Source organism: Triticum aestivum, chromosome 5B, assembly GCF_018294505.1.
Source record: "Triticum aestivum cultivar Chinese Spring chromosome 5B, IWGSC CS RefSeq v2.1, whole genome shotgun sequence".
In the NCBI taxonomy this organism is placed as follows: domain Eukaryota; kingdom Viridiplantae; phylum Streptophyta; class Magnoliopsida; order Poales; family Poaceae; genus Triticum; species Triticum aestivum.
In genome coordinates, this window is record NC_057807.1 from 676,220,974 (window position 1) to 676,226,814 (window position 5,841).

The window sequence follows — 5,841 nt, forward strand, 5'->3', positions numbered from 1 at the left end:
CGAAGATATCAAAGCAGAGAAGTACGGGCCAAAGCTTACAATGTTGGCGAACTTGTTCTACGCCTACCGGACAAGAAAAAGGACAAACTTAAGCCCAAGTGGGAAGGTCCCTTCATCATCGACCAAGTCCTGACCGGCGGAGCATACCGTCTACGTAACGCATCTGACAACCGACTCGAGCCGAACCCATGGAACGCAGCCCGTCTCCGAAGATTCTACGCCTAACGCCGGACTCAGAGTTCGTCTCACTCCTCCATCCACCTTTTTACATTTTCACTATCTCTTGTCCCCCTCCTTCTTCCCACCTTTTTTTCAATACCTTGGATAGGCTGATTTGCGCATTGTTCGCACACACTCGATGTGCTCCTAGCACTCGTTATACCTGGGGGCTTCTTTAACAGAAGCTTATTTATACGGGCTTCATGCCCAACACATGTGTCATACTTCTGCATGTACCTTTTACTCACCATTATATGCATCAATATGACTTAAGTTTTGGCCAAGCTGGGTTGCCTGGCTCCTGTGCTTACCCCTACGTTCCCGATTGTTCGGCTAGGAGGTAAAGGGAGCACCTCTGCGATTGTTACTGCCGGGTCAGCCGGATGTGTACCTCAGACTGGGTGAAGCCGAAAGCTAGCGTTCTTAAGAGAATATTCGGTCGGTGACTTGGAAGATGATTTATTACTTACTTATTTATTTGCCCACAGATGCTTTTTCTACTATTTTCGCAGTCCGGACATGCACTTTAGGGCATGCCTCCCAGGGAAAGGAACCCTTAACGGAACTATTCTCCCTGGAAGATGTTTCTTACTAACCATGTAATATAACATAGCTAGTTGGGCACTTGTCTGATAAAGCAATTATGACCCCGACGCCTTGTCTCCACGCATGCCCCGGTTCTTCTGTAACCGTAAGGGTATTCAGACACACTCTGGACTGTCGGGTCCGGAGGTTGAAGCGAAAAGGTTCGCAAAGACAAACGATCTACAATCCGGCTAGAAGGCATTTTACATGTCATTTCAAATTACATCGTCAAACTAACTGATTGTACTCCTCTTCAATCCCATCTAACAGGCTGTCTAATTTACAGTCCTGTTGGGAATATTTCACGGCCAGTTCTACTTGGCCGTACATCAAGCTCACAGGGATCTCCTTCCCGTCAGGCCCCGCAGGTCTGACCTCGGCCATGTGGTTTGGGTCAGCCTTCGGGTACCGTGTCTTCACCATGGCCCAGGCCTCCCTGGCGCCTTGACGACAGGCCGATATTTTTCACAGACGGAGGCGTCGCCGTGCTCCCTGAAGCTTCTCAGCAAGCTCTCCAAGGCCCTCGGGTAGGGAGACGGAAGGCCATAAAGCCTGAACGACGCCACTCATCGCCTGCCGAACACGTTCGAGCAGTTGAATCAGCTCGGGAAGTTGGTCACCCATTGGACCAGGCATTTCCTCCGCAGGGCAACCTGTGAGCACACCTAAAGACACATTTCTGTCAATCGACTTCCTCGCCGAATTCTTCTTTTCAAAGGAATTTTCTCAAGCACTTACTATAAATGCCGCGACGAAGCCGCTGATTCTCCTTCACGGAGCCAGACAGCTGGGCCCGAACACCTTTCAGCTCTTCTCCTAGCTGGGTGTGGGCATCTTGGAGCTTGTTTCTCTCCTGCTGCACCTTCATAAGCACCCTCTCGTCGGCCTTTAGCTGACACAGTAGCTGTTGCTTGTCCGGATCTAGTCCGGCGCCCTCTGCAATATTATTGTCAGATTTACGCACACGTCGCACTTTGTTAACTACTTATCTTTTCGAAGTACGTATTACCAGTGGGGGTCTCTGTGGCTCTCCCTGTGGTGGCTAGTGCGGCCTCAAGTTGGGCCTTGCACTCTTGGAGCTCCTGGGACAGGTGGGTATTCTTCTCTGTAAGATCCTGCATAATAAATGATCCTTAAATCAGTTATTTTAACTATTGTAAGTCTCGGGGGCTACTAGCATATATAACTATTCAAATTACTTACCCGTATGTCCTTCACATACTGCTCCGCGGCTCTGGTTAAACCATCTTGAGCAGCATGGAGGTGCGCGTTTCCCGCATCAAAGGCATTCAACGCCTCCGGGGAGAAACACGCGTCACGAAGAACTGTCCGGCGACGCCTGTGATTCATGGCGCTCTCCACCTCAGATCGGGTGGCGGACAGCCTGTCGGCATCCTCCGTCGGAGGAGCATCCGGCTCTTGCCTTGTGTTCGCCTCCACTTCCGGACCACGCGATGGAGCATGGCTGGTGGAGGCTTGATTGGCAACCTCTCCGGACACTGTCCGGCGAGCGCCCTTTCTCCTGGAAAAAGTTATGAGCGTTAATATACCTCATAGGGATCCTTCCCTTAAAAACGATGGTGCGCCGTACCGTTGCGGCGATGTTTCGATGTGTGTCGCACTCCTCTTCCGCCTGCTGGGCCGAACTGACCCTTGCTGGTCAGCCGCCGCAGGTTCGGCTTCCCGCCTTAAAGGCACTCCTGCGATGCACCATCAGTATAGGATGGTCAGGATTGAGCACGGATCAAATGATGGTGTCAAGACGTCGGTCGTAGTCACCTGGGAGGCCGGAATCAAACCGGGGTAGTCAGCCGTAATGGCAACTAGGGCATTGTCCATGCTAAGTTGGTGGAACACCCCGTCAAGCAGCTCCACCTTTATGTCCGGATCCTCTCTGGAGGTCGGATCAAGGGATCGTTCCGGATCCTTGGGCTGTGGAGTTAGGCTTCGTATGCCCTCCACGTCCCGGCGCAGCTCCTGCGCCGAAATCACAAAGTAAAATACTTGACTTTGGAAGTATGGATCGGGTAGATAAACGTCCGCTTACCCAGCTCCGAGGGTTATTCATGGAGAATCCGTTCAATGGATTCGTGCAGAGAAAGTCCTCCTCCTCCCCCTTGTACAAGCCGGACAGGATCTTTACCAGATCGGCTGCCGAGCTCGGCCCTCTGCGGCCGTGACGGGGGGCGTCATCTTCCCCGTTGAAATCCCACATAGGGTGGCCCCTATATTGGAGTGGTTGCACCCCTCGCATAATGCACGTGGCCATGGTTCCAATCATGGTCAATCCGGAGTGGGCCAATAACCTAATCCGGCCCATCAGATAATGGACGCACCTGTCATCCTCCCATTGAGGGCTCCGTGCGCGCCAACTCAGGCAATTCTTCAAGGGAGCATTGCTAAACTCCGGGAGGCCGATCCGAACTGGGTCCGGCAGAGGGGCGTCCTCCATGTAGAACCATTCCGAAGGCCAGTCTTCGGACGCCTTCTTCGGGGTGCTGGATAGATATCCAGTCCTGGCGATGCGCCATATTTCGGCTCCGCCCACTTGATATATCGACCCCTCATAAGAACGGGGTACAAGGCAAAACAATCTCTTCCACAGCGCGAAATGGGGCTCGATGCCCAGGAACAACTCGCAAAGAGCTACAAAGCCCGCGATGTGCAAAATGGAGGCAGGTGTAAGGTGGTGAAGCTGGAGTCCGTAGAACTCCAGGAGCCCCCGGAGAAACGGATGTATAGGAAATCCGAGCCCCCTTATTAGATAAGGGACGAAGCATACCCGCTCTCCTTTGGAAGGGTTGGGGACGCTCTCCGCCTGCTTTCCACCCTTGAAGGTGGCCAGTCCGGCTCGAACCGGAACCATGAAAGCTGGGGGAAGATATCTCTCGGTTTGGAGCGCCACTAGCTCGCTGTGTGGAACTGAGGATCTCCCCCAATCTCCTGGCTTAGGGCTGGGAGCGCGAGAGGAGGAGCCGCGTTGACTATCCATGATGGAATGGATTTTTGTCAAAAGCGCTTCAATGAGAACTTGCGAATGGAGGATGGTGTGAGCTGGATCTAGATCCTCGCCTCTCTTATAGGCGGCTCGTTCATGCGGCTAGGGGGTAAAATGTAAAAATGCCCTAGCTTTTCGCATTCATACGACACGTGGAAGAAGGCCATTATTGGGCGTAGAAGCCAAGGAGCGCAACATTTATAAGGAAGCCAGACACTATTCGACAGGAACATGAAGTTTGAAGGAGAACCCGCCTTGCAACGCCGAAGAAAATATACGCGCCGGACTCGTCGTCGCTGAAACCCGGTTCAGGGGCTACTGAGGGAGTTCCGGACTAGGGGGTGTCCGGATAGCCGAACTATCATCATCGGCCGGACTCCAAGACTATGAAGATACAAGATTGCAGACTTCGTCCCGTGTCCGGATGGGACTTTCCTTGGCGTGGAAGGCAAGCTTGGCGATACGGATATGTAGATCTCCTACCATTGTAACCGACTCTGTGTAACCCTAGCCCTCTCCGGTGTCTATATAAACCGGATGGCTTTAGTCCATAGGACAAACAACAATCATACCATAGGCTAGCTTCTAGGGTTTAGCCTCCTTGATCTCGTGGTAGATCCACTCTTGTAACACACATCATCAATATTAATCAAGCAGGACGTAGGGTTTTACCTCCATCAAGAGGGCCCGAACCTGGGTAAAACATTGTGTCCCTTGTCTCCTGTTACCATCCGCCTAGACGCACAGTTCAGGACCCCCTACCCGAGATCCGTCGGTTTTTACACTGACAAGGACCCTTTCCAAAGATTACCTTCAAATCCTTGATCATATCATGTACATCAGCAACAGTACGGTGGCGAGGCTTCGTCCGGTGATCTGCCTCACCTTTGAAACGCTTGCCTTTCTTTCTTACGGGATGCCTGCTCCGAAGAAATCGACGATGTCCAAGGTACACATTCTTCCTACAATTATCCAAATATATACTGTCGGTATCATCCAAACAGTGCGCGCATCCACGGTATCCCTTGTTTGTCTGTCCTGAAAGGTTACTGAGAGCAGGCCAATCATTGATGGTCATGAAAGGCCTTTAGGTCAAATTCTTCCTGTTTGTGCTCATCCCACACACATACACCTTTTCCATTCCACAGCTGTAAGAGTTCTTGAACTAATGGCCTTAGGTACACATCAATGTCGTTACCAGGTTGCTTAGGGCCTTGGATAAGCACTGGCATCATAATGAACTTCCGCTTCATGCACAACCAAGGAGGAAGGTTATACAAACATAGAGTCACATGCCAGGTGATATGGTTGCTGCTCTGCTCCCCAAAAGGATTAATGCCATCTGCGCTTAGACCAAACCATACGTTCCTTGCATCACCTGCAAACTCCTCCGTGTACTTTCTCTCAATTTTTCTCCACTGCGACCCATCAGCGGGTACTCTCAACTTTCTTATGGTCTTCTCTGTGCCATCGCATCGCCTTGGCATGCTCTTTATTTTGGAATAGACGTTTCAACCGTGGTATTATAGGAGCATACCACATCACCTTGGCAGGAATCTTCTTCCTGGGGCGCTCGCCCTCGACATCGCCAGGGTCATCGCGGCTGATCTTATAGCGCAATGCATCGCATACCGGGCATGCGTTCAAATCCTGGAACTCACCGCGGTAGACGATGCAGTCATTAGGCCATGCATGTATCTTCTGCACCTCTAACCCTAGAGGGTAGACAATCTTCTTTGCTTAGTACGTATTCTCGGGCAATTTGTTGTCCTTTGGAAGCATATTCTTTATCATTGCGAGCAACTTTCCAAATACCTTGTCAGATACACCATTCTCTACCTTCCATTGCAGCAATTCAAGTGTGGTGCCTAGCTTTTTATTGTCAGCTTCGCAATTTGGGTACAACAATTTCTTGTGATCCTCTAACATGCGCTGCAACTTCTTCTTCTCCTTTTCACTTGCACAGTTTCTCTTTCCATCGGCAATGGCCCGACCTAGATCATCAGCGGGCTCATCTGATGCCTCTTCTTTAGCTTCTT